The sequence below is a fragment of the Vulpes vulpes genome, chromosome 2 (genome assembly GCF_048418805.1).
Source record: "Vulpes vulpes isolate BD-2025 chromosome 2, VulVul3, whole genome shotgun sequence".
Taxonomy (NCBI): Eukaryota; Metazoa; Chordata; class Mammalia; order Carnivora; family Canidae; genus Vulpes; species Vulpes vulpes.
Genome location: NC_132781.1, coordinates 54,199,888 through 54,216,485, shown reverse-complemented (window position 1 = coordinate 54,216,485; position 16,598 = coordinate 54,199,888). Strand labels below are relative to the sequence as shown.

At 55.1% G+C, this 16,598-nt stretch overlaps 1 long non-coding RNA gene across 1 annotated transcript; it reads right to left on the bottom strand.

The window, feature by feature from the left end:
* Window positions 1-5,076: 5,076 nt before the first annotated feature.
* On the bottom strand, window positions 5,077-13,627 carry LOC140597842 (uncharacterized). Its single transcript, XR_011999812.1, has 2 exons — window positions 13,432-13,627; window positions 5,077-5,191 (listed from the first exon to the last, which is right to left on the bottom strand). It is a non-coding gene; the product is annotated as an uncharacterized lncRNA (long non-coding RNA).
* Window positions 13,628-16,598: the final 2,971 nt, after the last annotated feature.

Here is a 16,598-nt window from a genome sequence, read left to right as displayed (position 1 = left end):
CCAAGAGGGGCACGATGGCCCAGATGTGCAGCAAGGCCATGCCAGAGCCTGACGTAGACTCCCTGTCCAGTACTCTTCCCATGGGGCCAGGCCAGGCTGCAGACCAGTCCCTGGCTCCTTTGCTGCCACCAAGGCTCCCAGGGGAGCTTCCCAGCTTTGTGCTAGGGAAGGGGAGGTAAAGTGCTATGTTGAGTCCCCCAAGCCTCTGCAGGGAAGGAGGCTCTAGCCTCCAGTGGCTCAGGATTCCATGGTCCCTTTGAAGCTGCCTCCCCTAGTGGGATGGAAGTGTGCCTCCCCTCCTGCATCCCCTACCCCTGCTCCTGCCCAGGATGGGAGAGAGCCTGAAGCCACAGCCCTGACACCACAGAGTCTCCTGACTCCCTCAGAACAGGGCTGAATAGGCCACACCCAGCAGGCCAGTCACCATGGCTGTGGTTACAGAGAGGAGCTTAACTGAGAAAAATCTCACTGGATACCACTTGCCTTGGCTTCAGAGGCCCATACAGATCGCCCCGTGTTCTGTGACCATGGCTACATCACTGCCCCTCTTTGACCCTCCTCTTCTGGAAACTTCACCTGCCACTGCACTAACCAGCAGCACACTGATTTCACAAACGCCCTCTGCATAGTCATTGCTTTGGGATGTCCATTTCTCGGAGGAAGAACCAAGGCCTGCTGAGTCTGGGAGAAGTGTCCACCCTCAGCCAGGTGGTGACCGGTGACCAGATGGTCGTGAGCAGCCGCGATCCTGGGTTCCCATTCCAGCTCTGGCAGGATCGAGTGACCTTGGGCAAGTCACTGTGCCCCGCAGAGCCTCAGCTTCCTAGTCTGTGAACTGGGGGTGATAAAGGGACAGAATGAGCTCAGGCAGGTGCGGCCCTCAGCACAGAGCACTGCTCATCAGCCTTGTTATCATCCTGTGGGTAGAGGCCCAGTGGTGACCTCCGGCTGCCTCCTCCATTAGTGGCAGGGGATGAGGATCTTCCGTGGGACTATGCCAGAGCCCTGGAAAGGGGAGGGGGCATCACAGTTGCTGTAATAACTGCTCCAAGAGCCCCCTCCTCTCCTTTCCCCATACAAAACCAGGAGGCCTGAGCAGGGCCTGTTTCAGCCCTGCTCCCCAGTGGTCCTCCCTGGCTGCCCTTGAACCTTCTCCCAGACACCTCCCAGATGCTGGGCATGGACAGGCCCTGAAGGAGAGGCCCTGTCTAGGGCTGTCAGGGCTGTGCTGCGGGAAACCCAAGGTCTCATGGGGGCCTGGAGGAGGCCCCTGACCCATCCTGTTCTGACGGGGAGAGGGCAGAGAAGGAGAGGTCTAACCTGAGACCCAAAGCTTGAGTAAGAATCAGCCAGGCAGGGGCACCTGGGTGGTTCAGTGGTTGAGTCCCTGCCTTTGGCTCAGGGCATGATCCCGGGGTCCTGGGATGGAGTTCTGCATCGGAGTCCCTGCAGGGAGCCTGCTTCTCCCTCTGCCTGTGTCTCTGCCTCTCTCTGTGTCTCTCATGAATAAATAAATAAAATCTTAAAAAAAAAAAAAAAAAAAAAAGGATCAGCCAGGCAAGAGGCTGTGGGGATGCTCCTGCTGAAGGACACAGTAGCATGTGCAAAGATCCAGGGGGTGAGACTAAAACAGGGCTAATGAGAAAAATTGAAAAATCCTCCATTTCACAAGCAGGGAGCTATAGAAAGTAGCACTGAGGGAGGGAGGGAGAGAGGTCGGTGTGGGTCACGCCATTCTGGCTTTGTGTTAGTCTCCATGTCAGGCTGAGGGTAATGGAAACCATGGAAGGTTTGAGACAGAGAAGTGACATATTCAGCAGCACTTCCAGAGAGATCACTCTGGCTGCCTTGAGTAGCAGGGAGTGCAGGGGCAAAGGTAAGAGCAGGAAGACCTGGTGAGGCCGCTGCTAGATATCCAGGTGAGACATAATGGGGGGCCGGTCTGGGGAGGCAGACAGAGGGGCTAAGTGGCCTGAACAAAAAGCCTTAAAGGCTAGATTTGTTGGACAGAGGGGTGAGGGAGGAGAGCAAAAAGGGGGCGATGGGTCGGTGGTGGGGCCATGTCTGAGTCAGGTCATGGAGGAGAAGCGGGCAGGGTGGTATCTTCCCAGTCCTGGGGCCCCACAGCTCCCCCAGAGCCCGTGACCCGAAAACTGCCCTCCTCAGACCCCAGGGGGAACAGTCCTGGATGGAGCCTGGGGTCTCTAGCAGGTGGAAGGCCTTGAGGGTAAACAGCTGGCAATGGTGGGGGCCAAGTCCCCAGGCCTGCACCACCCATAGCCAGCAGGGGCTCTTGGTCTGGACTAGTCCATTTCCCCCGGTGAGTCACTCCAGCAAAGCAGAATGGGGAGGGCCTGGTGCCCAACCCTGGAGGATTTCCATTCTGCCTCAGCTCCCCTCCCCTCTGGTTTCCTCCTCCCCGAGACAGACAGATGTGCACGGACAGACCCGCAGCCGGCCCCAGAGGGCTCAGCCAGCTGAGCAAACACTGCATGGGGCCTTCATCAATCATGAGAGAATGGGGTGCAGGGCTGGGGGTGGGTTGTGGGCAGCGGTGACAGCCCTGCGAGTCCCTGGACAGTCCAAGTCGAGCTGCAGTCCAGGGCTTGGCTCCTTCACCCCAGCCTCCGGCCCTCCTCTGTCCCCTGGCTCCACATGCTGAAAAGTGAAGGTCCCCAAAGTCAGAGTCCTCTTTGACCCCCATGCCCAGTCACAAGCAAGCATATCCCCTCTCCCTGCCCACAGCCACGCCCAAGTCTAGCCTCATCATCTCCCCCCTACACCAGCCTCATCTGGGCATCCTTGCCTCCATGTCCCCTTCTCCTCAGCCTCCTACTCATGCAGCCCCTGGGAAGCCTATGGAAACTTTAAAGGACTTGATGCGGTTTCGACTGGCTCCTGACAGCTGCACGCTCTACCCAGAAGGTGTCGAGCTCTGTCTGGCTCAGCGTGCCAGCCCATCGAGACCCTGCTGCCCCATCCGGTCCCTCCCCTCCCTCCCTCTCTACCTCTAGCACCGGTTTGCCTGCCACCCTCCTGACCTCTGCACTCACCGGTCCTGATATCTGGAAGCCCTCTGCTTCCTGATCCTCAGGTCTCAGCTCAGATGTCACCTCCTCAAGAGCCATCCTGCCTCTGCCCCAGGCCACATTCCCTCCTCTGCCTGCCTCCCCCCACCACGCCCCCAACTACCTCCCTCACCTGTTCACCTGTGTCTGTTTGGCTGTCCTTCAGGATGTTCCCTAAGGACACAGTCCTCCAGGGGACAGACACTTGCTCATCTGTGTATTCTGAGCCAATGAGGGAACAAATGGACGAGTGGATGGATGGATTGGGCCTCCCTGGGTTTGCAGAGGAAAGGGTCGCCAGGGGTCGGGGGTGGGGTGGGGAGAACACTACTGTCAGCCCACGCTGCTGTCCTCTGGACGACCTCCCTTGGGAGGTGGGCCTCTATTCTGGTTCCTTTTTTTTTTTTTTTAAGATTTTATTTATTTATTAATGAGAGACACAGAGAGAGAGAGAGAGAGAGAGAGAGAGAGAGGCAGAGACACAGGCAGAGGGAGAAGCAGGCTCCATGCAGGGAGCCCGACATGGGACTCCATCCTGGGCTCGATCCAGCCCATGCCCTGGGCTGCAGGCGGCACTAAACCGCTGAGCCACCTGGGCTGACCTCTATTCTGGTTCCTGACTGTTTCCCATCTCCTCTGGGTGAGATCTCACCAGCCACCCTGCTGAAACCACTGAGGGGAAAGATGGAAAGGGCAGAGGTGAGCTCAAGGTCCTGATGCCTGGAGCCCAGCCCCCTTGTCATTCACCAAGGGACAGAATAGCACAGGGGCTGAAGTCAGGTCAGTAGAGTTCAAAAGCCAGCTCTGCCATCCGCAAACCACGGGGCCCGGGGCAGAACTCATCTCTGTGCCTCTCTTTTCTCATCTGTGAAATGGGGAGAATAATGGCATCTATCTCATAGGACCAGCATGAGGAGCTAACAGACTGGGACCTGGTATAAATAGCTCAGCCCAGCATGCCTGACACATGGTAAGTGCTCAGTAAATGGCAGTCCCCGGACAAGCATCAGCTGAGCTCCTGCCCCGAGCCAGGCTTGGAGGCCCGTGCCAAGTGGAGGGCACAGGCCAAGGCCCCGTTCACTCTCTGACCAATGATGGGTATCTACCTCTTTTCATACTTGGACCTCTGGCCTCTCCCCTCCCTCTCTTCTGGTTCCGGAGGCCCCTTCCTGTGTCCGAGAAGTCCATTCTGGCAAGGCCAAGCACTCCCATGACCTCTCATGATCTTCCAGATTGGGAGAGCTTGCAGAGCATGTGGTCCTGTGCTATCTCCGGCCGCCCCCACGCACCAGATGTGGAACCGAGGCTCAGAGATGATGGTGCTAGCTAGAGGCCTGATTTCTAGCTCAGTGTTCCTTCCTTGGGTCCTCGGGCCACTCCTGCTGTGGCAGCTCTGGGGAGAATCCACTTGGTGTGCAAAGGGCTGGGGGCTCCATGAGGACAGGGACCATGACTGCCTTGTTTACTTTGTGAGCCCCACACAGGCCTAGGACCTGTGAATGAATGAATGAATGAATGAATGAATGAATGAATGACACCAGGACCCACCTGCCTCCCAGGGCAGCATCCCAAGAGAAGCCCACTTTGACCTCCTGTCCCGGTGGGGTCAACAGACCAGGACCAGCCCAGGGGAGGAGGTTGCCAAGGTTGCCAGTGGTCCAGAGGCTTCCAGAAGTCTCTTGACAAAAGGATCAAAGGAAGCAGATGACAGGAGGGCAGGAAATGGCTGCAGGTGGGGGTGGGGGGGCACAGAGCCCCCTGCCCAAGCCCAGATGAAAGAGCCACAGGAAAAGGACACAGATGGAAGGGCCATGGGGGGTTGGGGAGGACAGGATGCGGACAGAGGGCCTCAGCCACTTCCTTTGCGGAGAGGATGGACCTGAGGGTCTCTCCCTCCTCCACCTCCCCCTCCAGTACAGGGTCTTCCTTTTTATCCCCAGCTACCATCACCCAGCCCGGGCCCCCAGCACCCAGAGGACACTCAGAAAATGTTTGTGGATTCACTGTGTTCATGAACAAATGAAAGCTTTTATTAGCCAAACCTGACTTCTCTAGTAGTCGAGGAGAGAGGGCCAGTCCAGTTTTGAGATCACGTGAAGAAGCAGGGTCTTGCTTCTGGTCACCTAGCAAGTCAATGACAGAGTTGACATTCAAATCAGAGTCTTTCCAAGTCTGTAAACTGTGCTCTTAGATACACAACCTCAGGCTGATGGCAAAACTCCTTGCTCATCCACCCGCCCATTCATTTGCCCATCCATTCATTCATTCCACAAGCATTTCCTAGAATCCTCGTCACGCCGAGACCTGTGCCGGGCACTAGGGTACTGCGTGAATGAAATAGTCACAATCCCTGCTTGCTTGGGATTCCTTGTCTGGAAGGCAGTGTTCCACCCACAGGATTAATTCATCATGATTGTGGAAAGTGTGAATGCTGGGGTGCAAAGCTGGCAGAGGACATGCCCCATCCATCCAGGGGCCTCTGAAAAGGCTTAGGATGTGGACAGCAGGAGGCATGGACAGGTGGCAGGCAGTCAAGGACCGTGGAACGCATGGAAGAAAATAATTGGCATAATCCTGATCTGAGCAGGCATCATTCAGTGAACCTTTTCCCTCCACAAACACCTTGGGTGGTTTATTCTATAAATCTTTATAGTAAGATGGAGATGCAGATGCCCTAATCATCCCCATTATAATCAGAGAGGTCAGTGATCACAGCTGCTAAGAGACAGAGTCAGGGTCATCTGATCAGGGGGTCGCAGCTCCTGACACTGAACCCAGCGTCTGCAGGAGAAGAGACCCTTCTACTCGGTAGCTGGAGGGAGTTGGACCTGTAGGGACACAGCACACACCTTCCCATGTCATCTCTCAGTCCTCCTAGGGCTGGAAAGGGCTCTGAGTTCAGAGGAGAATATTTAAGGAGGGAATGCTTCTGAGCTCAAATCAGCTGGCGCTGCGTTTTGGGGGACAAGGATGCCTGTCTGGTGTCCTGACCAGTGTCCGAGAGCCAGAACATAGCAGAGCGGACCCAGCCTTGAGCCACAAAGCAACAGAGGTTGCCATGCTCCTCAGAAGCAGCCGGGGAGCAGGGCTGCAAGGGCCCCAATGTCACCATTTCTCCTTGTCTCTGAGCCCTGAAGTAAAGGCTGTTTTCCTGTTTCTTCCTTGAAGAGACAGGAGGCCTGAGATCCTCCCTGGCCTGGGCTGTGGGGTGGCTGGGGTTTGCTGTCTCTCGGTGCTTCTCCTCATCACCTAGAGGTTGGAGGGCATGGGATGGAGGCCCCCACGAAGCCACCTGAGCCACCCCAAGGTCCCTGGATCCCTTGGGAAAGTGATAAGGACACACTTATGATACGAAATAATGTCACATATTCCCTGAGCACGGCCGGATATCTGGCCCTGTGTTGAGTGTCTCCCCAGAGTATCTCCTTGAATCCTACATGGCAGAGACTGCCGGCTGTTGCCCAGTATCCATTCTTCCATCTTCCTTTTAGTAACAGAACATCCCCCTCTGGGGTTTTAAAGAGGTCCAGGGCTGCCAGGCTAAATACTACATATCCCAGGCCCCCTTGCAACTAAGCATGGCCATGTGATCTGTTCTGGCTAATGGGACACAAGCAAGGTGTCCAAGCACCTTCCAGCTTCCCTTAAAAGGAAGGGGTGGTCTCCACCTCCTGGGTCTTCCCAACACTCCCAGGAAAGATTGGTAGGGGGAGACGGTGGCCATCTTCCACCCAGTGGATGGAGGCAATCCCGCACAAGATGGGAAGACAGAAGGAGCGTGGGCCCTGGACCAGCTCCCAGAGCGGAGCCCCCTAGACTGACACACCAAGGAAATCAGCTCTTCTCTCCTCTAGCTCGGGTTCCTTGGGTTCTGCTAGAAGAGCTAGGCTGCATCCTAACAGACACCCTGAGGCTCCCACAGGGAAGTTGGCGTTACCTTGGAGTGGCCAAGCCGACCCTTTAACTCAGGCCAAGGAAGAGTGACCCAGAGCCTGTGCTTGAGGCCCCTGAGCTGAACGCATTGCTGCACACAGGTGACGGCTCAGTGAATGACTTCCAGGTGGACAGATGAGGAAAGAGCCTGGGGTGCTTTCTAGGGAGGATCTAACCCTGGAAGAATTGATTGTTTCTGAGCCCTGAATTTGAGTTCGATTTCCCTGGGAGGAGCTGCAGCTCGTACTTCTAATTTCTACGCCCAACATTCAAAGATGATCACTTTGATAATGTCTTCCGGTTTACAAGTGGCTTCATACCCACTGTTCCCTTTAACCTTGACCCTCCCTATGAGGTCAGCAGGGAAGCACTGTCATGATTCCCATTTTGCAAGTGGGGAAACAATCTCTGGGCACATCACTGCTTCACCTGCAGCAGGTCTTCTGCTTCCTTTGGTAATTTTTTGAGAGAGAGAGAGAGAGGGGGAGAGAGCCTGCAGGCACTAGTAGTGAGGGAGGGGCAGAGGGAATCTTAAGGAGGCTCCATGCCCAGTGTAGAAACCAAGAGCCGGTTGCTTAACCCATTGAGCCACCCATCCAACCCAATAATGTTTTCTTTTCTTTTTTTTTTTTTAAGATTTTATTTATTTATTCATGAGAGACAGAGAGAGAGAGAGAGAGAGGCAGAGATATAGGCAGAGGGAGAAGCAGGCTCCATGCAGGGAGCCCAATGTGGGACTCGATCCTGGGACCTCAGGGTCATCCCCTGAGCTGAAGGCAGATGCTCAACTGCTGAGCCACCCAGGTGTCCCTCAATAATGTTTTCTTAGCAATATGCTACTACTGACAATTTTTAAATTTTATTTATATTTTAAGATATGTTTTTATTTAAAAGAGATCTAGAGAGAGAAAAGAGAGCACAAGCGGGAGGGAGGGACAGAGGGGGAGGGAGAAGCAGACTCCATGTTGAACAGGGAGCCAGACTAGGGGAGGCCAGGGAGGATCATGACCTGAGCCAAAGGCAGATGCTTAACTAGGGCACCTCAGTGCCCCCCATTTAAATTTTATTTATAATTTCATTTTTTAAAGATTTATTTGTGTGTGTGAGAGAGAGAGGAGAGAGAGTATGAGCAAGAGAGGGACAGAGGGAGAGGGAGAGAAAGAGAATCTCAAGCTGAGCTTGGAGTTTGACATGGGGCTCAGTCCCAAGACCCTGAGATCATTACCTGAGCTGAAACCAAGAGTCAGATGCCCAACTGACCGAGCCATCCAGGTGTTCCTACTGGTGATTTTTCAAATATCATTTTTAAAGAGGAGTGGAGGGATACCTGGGTGGCTCAGCAGTTGGGCACCTGACTTCAGCTCAGGTCGTGATCCTGGGGTCCAGGATCCAGTCCCGCATGGGGTTCCCTGCATGGAGCCTGCTTCTCCCTCTGCCTGTGTCTCTGCTTCTCTCTCTCAGTCTGTGCCTCTCATGAATGAATAAACAAATCTTTTAAAATAAATAAATAAAGAGGAGTGGAATGTGGGAGTGCAGTAGGAGAAGCCCACCAGGAAGACTCAGGAGACCCAGTGGCCACTGGACTTGCTGATGACCTTTAGAAGTCTCTTCTACTCTCTGATACCTACTGCCCTGGTGTAAAATGAAGAAGTTGGAGATGGCCCCTTCCCCCATTTTCATTCTGGGTTCTGCTACCCTGGGCCACTGCAGTTGACAGTGGCCAGAGTTCCCGGCCATGAGGGCAGAAGCAGCCCCATAGATGGAGGGCAGCGTGCTACTCCTTGGCCCTCTGCCAGCACTTCCCAGCTCCCCTCCTGAGCCCAGGTCTGAGTCCTGGGACTTCTCATGTCACTCTCTTAGCTTCAGTTTCCTCATCTGTAAAATGGGAATGATAGTAAAAGTAAAGACATTGCTCATAGGACTTTCATGTCAATTATATACATTAATAAATATATTTATTTATTTATTTACTTAGAATAGAGCCTGTCTCAGTAACTGCTCCATTCATGCTTATGAGTGTTATGGTTAGTGATTGTCAGTCATCGTAATATATTATTAATCATTATAATGAAGGGTTCTTGGACATTTATAGATGATTGCAAGAGAAATGAGGACATTTGAGTGTCAAGAAATGGCAGTTCTGTTGGAAGCCAAGGGAGGGGTCTTGATTCAGTGCCCCTGGGTGCCTCACTAGGGGGTCTGTGGGTTCCTAATCTGGGCACCTTACCCTGCCACCTTTCTTCTCTGTAAATTTTTCCCATCAACCCTACTTGGGTTGGTTAGTTATGTTAGGAATGGAAATTCCCAGTCCCGACATTGAAAAAGTTCTCAAAGTAGCCTTAGTCAATCCTTTTCCTGAGTCATGGCTCTGTATACACACTGACACACACAGCCCTGCCTGTCCTTGAATACCTCCCCAGGTGGGTCACTCATTACCTACAAGGCTGCCCTGTTAGTTTATCTTATGAGGCAAAACCGACCTCTCTGGGTGGCCTCCACTGGTTCTGTCTTCGAGGTCCTCCTAGAGCAAGTCCACACTCTTCGCTGCAGCTGGCCCCTCCAGCAATAGGCACAGTGACCACTAAATTGGCCCCTCCCCACCTGAAACCTCCCTGATGCCTTGATCACCCTCCTAGAGTGAGAATTAGCACAGAGCACTGGTTCAGGGGAAGCAAAGTGATAATAGCCCCGTAGATAAGCCCAGGGAGTCATGCTGGCCTGCAATGCCCACCTGCCCACCACCAGCCTGGTTCTCTCTTCTTGCTGGCCTGGATCCTTCCCTTTTGTACCAAAACTGCAGACAGAGAAAAAGGCAAAGATTTGCCTGAAGCAAATACAGCAAATCTTTTCACAACCCCCCCCCCCCGCCCCGCCCCCAAAAGCTGACTCGGAGATACCAGGGAGAGGAGGCCTACTTGATTAGATTTCTTTGGGGTCTGTGGCCTAATTTCATTGCATATCTTTGCTTGAGGTTCCTATCGTGACTGTAGCATGTCTGATTCTCCAAGCTGTTCATGGGCTGGTGGATAAACTCTCAACTCTAGATATTCTCATTAGACCCTTGTAAGCTATATTCCTGAGGTCCTGTAGACTATGCTCCTATTCGAGCCTCCTCATTCCCCAACACTTTGTCCTTCTGCAAGTCACTTTGCCTCTGCAGGCCTCAGTTTCTCCATCTGAAAGATGGAGATAATAATTGTCCCCACTTCTTCGAAGTTTTTTGTTTTTTTGTTTTTTTTAGTATCCACTGAGGTTGAGTATCTGAAGCCTCAGATCCAGTCCCAGGCATACAGGAGGTCTTTAATAAGTGTAAGAAACAATTCATTCTCAGCTGGAAGATGAGCTTGGTACACTGGTAAAAATCAGCCAGAGTTAGGGGGGGATGAATCCCCTTTGTGAGAGGGGCTTGGTCTGATGCAACATTTTGCCCTTTCTGGCTCCTGAGTCAGTGAGTCTCAAACTTTAGTGAGCTTTACTTCATCCAGGGAGCTGGAAAATGCAGAGCCCCAGGCCCAGTGCCCAGCCTGATTCAGAAGGTCTGGAGAGGCCCCAGGAACGTGCAGTTTAACAGCCTCACCACTGCCTCTGCTGCCCCTCCTCCCAAGCTGGGAATAGATGTTCCAGCGACAGGCACCATGCACGTTTACTCTGTGCCTCTGTGCTGGGACCAGAAGCTCAGACTGGGAAACACGAAGCCAAACAGAAGCCAAACAAGACGCAACAGTCCCCTGCCCCCAGGGAGCTCACCGCCTGATAGGGGGTGTTCCCTCAGGGTCAGCTGAGGAGGCGAGTTCTGGAATGAGCATGGACAGCTGTGGGAATTCAAAAGGTCAGAAGAGACCTACCTCCTGGCACTGTGTGGTTGTTGTCACAAGACAGAAAGTCTCCTAGGCTGGGGCCTTAGGGCATGAAGGCCTTGGGAGGGAGGGGCCAGGGCTGGTCTGGAAGCAAAGGCTGCTGTGCCTGACCTTGCCTGTGCTGGGGATGTGGGGGGTCGGGGGTGGGGGATTCGTCTTAGATGAGGCAGTAAGGTGGTATATGCACTGAGGCAGTTCAGTGTTGCTGATGAGCTCGGAGCTCAGCTTTATCCTTCCAAGCTGTGTGACCTTGGGCCTGCACCTTCCCTGTTCCTAAGCTTTATTTCCACCTCTGCAAAGGGATGACAATGGTGCCAGCCACCTGCAGTGGTGATTTGCCAAGAAGGTAAGGACCCTTTAGCTCCAAGGACTCTCGTTGCCTGGGCCCTGCCAAGGCCCCTGGGCTTAAATGTGTATTCATTACTTCGCATTATTTTTCTTAACCAGGGTCCCCCCAATTCTAAAAGCCTTGGGCCCCACAAACCAGGATCTGCCGAGGCCCACTTCATATGGTTGTTGGAAGACTTAATGACAAGACAGTGAGCCCCTGGCAAGCCTGGGTCTGGAAACAGAAGCCTCCTCAACTTCCGGAGCCTTGGAAAGAGAACAGACTAGTTCGTTGGACAGGAGCAAAGTTTGTCCCCTGGAAGGCCAGGACTTTCCTGAGAGCTGAGCCCCACTTGGACTCTGACATCCCCTGGCCCCTATGACCTCACGACTCCAAACCTCTCCCACCCAGGCTGGAAGCAGAGAGGAGCAGGTAGGAAGCAGAATGGAGGACATGGGGGAGGGAAGGAGGCTGCAGAGGAGGGAAGTGACTAACAAGAGGATTAGATTGAGGCTGGGGCAGACCCCTCTGGCTGCCAGATGCACTAGCCTTTGAAGGACCAGGCTGGTGAGAAGCCAGCCAGAGGTAAGGGCCCTGGGCCGAGGCCTTGGGGTTGACATGGCTTTGATAATGACCTTCAAATGTCTCAAACCAGGAGAGGATGAAGGCTTTCCAGGACCCACAGCAGGGAGAGGGGAGAGGGAGGGATACTGGGGGCCTGGGAGTTTTCCCCCCAGTATGAGAAGTGCTCCTTCCATGCCTACTCCGTGCCAGGCCCTGCCCAGGTGCCTCACCTCCCTGAATCCCCACCTCCTTCAAGCCCTCATGCTGCTCCTCTTCATCCCTCCCTAGAGGAAGTGGAGGCTCAGAGAGGGCAAGTTCCTAGCTTAACGGGACACAGCAGGGGTGAATACAATATACTGATGGATTCGGACCCAGCTCTAACTCCAAATTCCAGTTCTTAACCGTCTCCTACCACAGCCCTCTGCGTGGGCTCCGTGGCAGCAGAGGGCTCGCAAGAAACATGGGAATGAATGAAGCGAGGAAGGAAAGAATTCACAGGCGAGGCTCTTCCCACGCCCCCGCCCCAGCCAGCTCCTTCTCACCCCGCCGCCCCCCAACCGCCCCGGCCTAACTGGGAGGTTTCTGAGGGTTCCCCCGCGCTCCTCCCGGAGCCCACCCCGAGGCAGCCTTCTCGGACAGACACCCCCCAGCCCCGGCTAGGGGACGCGTCCCGACCCCCGAGGCCCAGCGGGAGAGCCGCGACCTCCGGCGGGGAGGTCTCCGCAGCCGCCTCCCCTTCCCCGGACAGCTAAATAATTGATTCGCCCATAAATAATTGATCCGCGCCGCGCGCGCGGCCTCTGCCCGGGGGTGCGGGGTTCCCCGTTAGGGTTGGGGGGCGGGGGAGGGCCCGCGGTGCCGAGCGCGCAAGTGGCGCACAGTTTCGCTCCGCGGGCCTTTCTCTCTCCCTCTCGCTCCCTCGCGCCGGCTTTTTCCCTTTTTCTTTTTCCTTTTTTTTTCTTTCCTGGAGCGGAGCCCGGCGCCAGGAGTCTGGAACCAGCTTGACAAGCTTTTGAGTTATGGAGGGGGGAGGGGAGGGAGCGGGCGGGCGGCGCGGGGAGGGGGCGCGGGGGAGGGGCGGGGCGGGGAGGGCGCGCCGCAGCGGCGTGGGGGCGGGGCGCACCCACTCCCCAACCCCGCAGACCCTCCCCGGCTTCGGGCGAGCGTGGGGCGAGGCGGGCAGGGGGAGTCGGCGGCGAGGGGGCGGGGATGAGTCATCCCGGGGACCCGGCGAGCGGCCCGGTTGGCGGAACGAGCCGGGCTTTAGGGCCGCAATAATTGAGGCCCGGGGAGGGCGGCGGGGTTTACACGGCCTCGGGGGCCGCGGCCTCCCCCGCCGAGCAAGACATTCCTTTCCGCTGAACCGGGCGCCTGGGCCCGCGCCGCCGCCGCGCCCTGCACGCTTCGCCCTAGGCGGCCGGGCCCGGGGCTGGGAGACAGCGCCGGCGGGGGCGGGGTGGGGAGCGAGGCCTCGGGTGGCCCCCTCTGGCCCCCAGCGTTGTTCCCCAGGAACCCACTGGGCCCCCACCTGCCCTGGAGGGAAGGGATCGGTGTGCCCATTTAACGGGTTGGGGACCTGAGCCCAGTGACGGTCATCACTGCCGCGGGTCGCTCAGCTGCCCCCCCCCCCCACACCCCCACCCCCGCCCCAGGTGCCTGATTCACAGCCCTTCTCTTTTACCTGAGGCCTGAGATTCTCCAGACACCCCCATACACATTCCTCCGGTTTGACTTGGGGCCTAGGGGCTCAGGGCCAGGCACGCAGTCCAGGCACCCTAGCCATCGCGCTGATTTAGAGCAGGGCGCTTTGCCAGGAGCCCCACTAAGGCACCACGCCTGCCTCACCATCTGACCATGCCGAGCCAGACAGCCATCCGGGTAGGGATGCGGGCAGGGGGGAGGATGAAGAGTGTTGGGGGGGCGGGAGGTATGGATCTGGAGTCATTAGTTTACCAGGACCAGTAATAGAGAAAAGTTTCCAGACCCCTTGAGACTCCAGGGGGACCCACTGTGTCCCAGGAGGACACTCCTACATACTAACAGAGACCCGGGTTCCAAGCATGCCTTCTCTGAGGCTTCAGAGTTTCTTCTGGTCAAGTCATGGATGTCTCCTGTGTACTTCAACTTCCCTAAGGGACCCTCAGCATTTCCCCCAGCCCAGCCCCCACCTGGCCTCTTCTAGCTTTTCCAGCCCCCAGCCAGTTAGTGACCTAGATCTGCTCGGAGGCTCTGGAATGTCACCGGCCTGGCCTCAGGCTCTCAGCTCTGTGGCCTGGGGCTGCCCCTTCCACCACTCTGAGCCTTTCTTGCTCATCTGTGAGATGGGTCACTAATTCTGCCAGCCTGGCCAGGGCACTGGAAGGTTCCATGAGGCCATGAAAGTCTCGACTTAGCACAGGGCCTGGCACACAGTAAGCTCTCAATATGCGGTCCCTGTTGTTGGAGCTGGTTGTTGTTATTATTATTTCTGACCGATCCGGAAGCTGTGTGACCCCCCCATCCCTCCCCCCACCCCAGCAGAGCTGGAGAAAGCTGAGCCTGTTGAGCAGCCTCACTCCTCCTCCCCACCCCCCACTGAGCCGAGTGTCGAAACCATCCCAGAGAAGCTGCTGAGCAGAAATTTCCAGTCTCCCTGGCAGAGCCTGGAAGAGTTTGGGTGCGGCTCCCAGATGCAGTTGGGCAGGCGCTGCAGGGCCAGGGCTAGGGAGGGATCCTGGGAATGTTCTGTGAGACCCAGGAAGCACCCCAACCCTAGGGGGGTCACCTGGCCCCCAGCTCTAGCGCGAGAGCCGCTCCAACACGGGGAAAACCCCACTGTCGCCTGTAGTCAGTATGGGGTTCGGAGCTTAACCCCTCCTTTAGCAAGCTCCCGAAGTCTAAATGAGCACCCCGGGAAAACGGGGTAACAAGATCACTGAGAGGATTGAAGAGATGATGCCTGTGAGCCCTAGCACAGCACTCCCCAAATCCCAAATCTCCGTAAGTGGGGGCTGTTTGCTTTAGTGACTCTCCCAATCTTAGAAGCCACCAGGCTTCTTTGGCCACCAGGAGGAGCAGACACACACACACACACACACACACACACACACACACTCACACAGGATGGTGGGTCTTACTGGGCTTGTAGGGGCTGTAGGATCCCTGCCCCAAGTGGCCTGGAGGGGCCACGGGGGACCCTGCAGACCTGGCAGACAGCCTGACCCTTGCTTTGCGCACCGGGCTGTGTGACCTCAGGTGAGCAACTCAGCCTCTCTGGACCTGGTGTTTCCTATCAGAAACAGGGACAGTGGCCTGTGACCCTCACTCAGCAGAGGGAAATAAGGAGCACTGGAGGAGGAAGAAATGAAGGTCAAGTCCCAGCACTGCCCCAGACCAGACAGATGACCTTGGACAAATTCGATGAGACTAAGACAAGATGGAATAACACTGAGTATGAATGAGTAGAGTGAGTAGTACTAATGAGTAGAACATGTCAACTGCTCTCTGCTCCAGGCTAGAGCTATTAGTTCACAGTTACTCTTGGAGGGAGCTTTTATTATTAACTTTATTTTCCAGATGAAATAGTGAGGCACAGAGAGGTCATTTCACTTTCTCAAGGATTCGAACCCTTATCTGTTGGCTGAATCTCCAAAGAAAAGCAAGTTAAATGTTTTTAAAAATAAAACATTTCAAGCACCTACTATGCGTAAGACACTGAGGTAGGTGGCAATAAAATTAAGGATGCCTGGTCCAGCCTGCCAGAAGCTCATAATTGAGTCTAGACACAAGACTCCAATGGGACCCTCCTGAAAGTTAAATATGAAAAGGACCAGCATAGGGGCACCTGGGTGGCTCTAAGTGTCTGTCTTCCTTTGGCTCAGGTCATGACCTCAGGGTCCTGGGATGGAGCCCCGCAATGGGCTCCCTGCTCAGCAATGAGTCTGTTTCTCCCTCTTCCTCTCCCTCTGGGATCTCTCTCGCTCTCACTCTCTCTCAAATAAATAAATAAAATCTTAAAAAAAAAAAAAAAGAAAGAAAGAAAAAAGAAAAGCACCAGGGGTTTAAGTGGAGGCTGGCACAGCAGCAAGGGCAGGCGCATGGCTGCATGAGAAGATGTAACCCCCTTGGGGGCAAGGAAGACAGTGGGGAGAGAAGCAGGAGGGGTGTTGCTGAGGCTGGGGCTGGGCTGCAAAGGCCTTAGGCCTTTGCTCTGCAAAAATGGGGAGCGGTCGAAGGTCTTGGGCAGAGGTGGACATCATTCTGTGGGAGTTTTAGAAAGAGAATTCTATAAGCTGGGAAATGTCCTGGAAACATACACAAAATGACTAGAAGCACAGGGTCAGGATGCACAAACTTTTACAGTGCCTCCTTTAAAAACATTTTTTTTTTGCCTTGTACAGGTATAACTATTCCAAAAAAAAAAAAAAAAAAGGACATTTTCAAAAGGAAGAGGGGAGCTGGGAGGCAGAGAGACGTGGGAGGCTGAAGCTGGAGTGAGCCAGGATTGGTGGGCAGGCCGCCTCTCCGACTGCTGGCTCCCCGGCTGTTTGAGTGATGGGCAATCTGGCAGGGGGGGCCACGGCAAGGGGGGGGGCATTTGGGACCCTCCTCTTAATCTAGAGCCTTTTCCTTGTCTGACTGGCGGTGGCTTCAGCCTGTCCCTACCCCTCCCAGAAGTCTGTCCTCCCTGATCTGCCCAGTGGCTGGGCTGCAGAGCACAGGCTGATACTTCAGTCCTACTGTATATGCTAAATGGGGCAGTTATCCCAGGGCCCCCCTATGTCCTTGAGAACAGACTGTCCCCTGTAGCAGCACTGGGCACTGTGCTAGGTGCTTTACTGGCAGTGTCTCTTAATCTGAATATAATAC